Source organism: Frankliniella occidentalis, unplaced genomic scaffold, assembly GCF_000697945.3.
Source record: "Frankliniella occidentalis isolate FOCC.00 unplaced genomic scaffold, Focc_3.1 Scaffold3, whole genome shotgun sequence".
NCBI lineage: Eukaryota > Metazoa > Arthropoda > Insecta > Thysanoptera > Thripidae > Frankliniella > Frankliniella occidentalis.
The window spans coordinates 607,004-607,593 of NW_026267133.1; positions in this window are offsets into that span (position 1 = coordinate 607,004).

A 590-nucleotide genomic window follows, 5' to 3' on the forward strand; every position below is an offset into this window, starting at 1 on the left:
TATTATCTAGAAGTCCAAGCCTAAGTGAACGAAAAACTGCCAAGATATATGAAACATGCGAGAAGCCAGAAAAATACTTCTGTATTTTACACCTCTCTCTTCTATTTTGACAAAATTGAAGGCATTTTCGTACGTAGTTCGAGCGTTGTTCGGTTTATCGCTTTTACATTTCCCGCTTCCAGCTCAGGGCCTTGCGTTCAGGATGTACCTGGCGATGGCGATCGCTGGGTGGGCCAGCCCGTAGCTGCTGTCTCTCTCACTATCTCTCTCTGTCCCTGCCACAGTGACTGCACCCTGTCACTCTTGTGACACTCAGCGGTTGACTTCTTAAAGGAGTGTGTCCGAAAGCAGTCTCGAGCAGCAGTACACGCAGCTGCGGCGCAGCGGGCTCTGCTGTGGAGCGCCGCGTCAGAGCAGAGCATCGAGTAATTTTCTTGGGGTATTTCACGGAAGAACAGACGGCGGGCGGGCGGCGGACGGCGGCGGGGAGCGGCGCTGCGCCTTCTTTTATTCATTCTATCGCGGAGTGTGGATGTCGAGTCCACGCCAAACAGCGCGGCGCAGCGCCACCGTAATGGATCCTGCCCCCC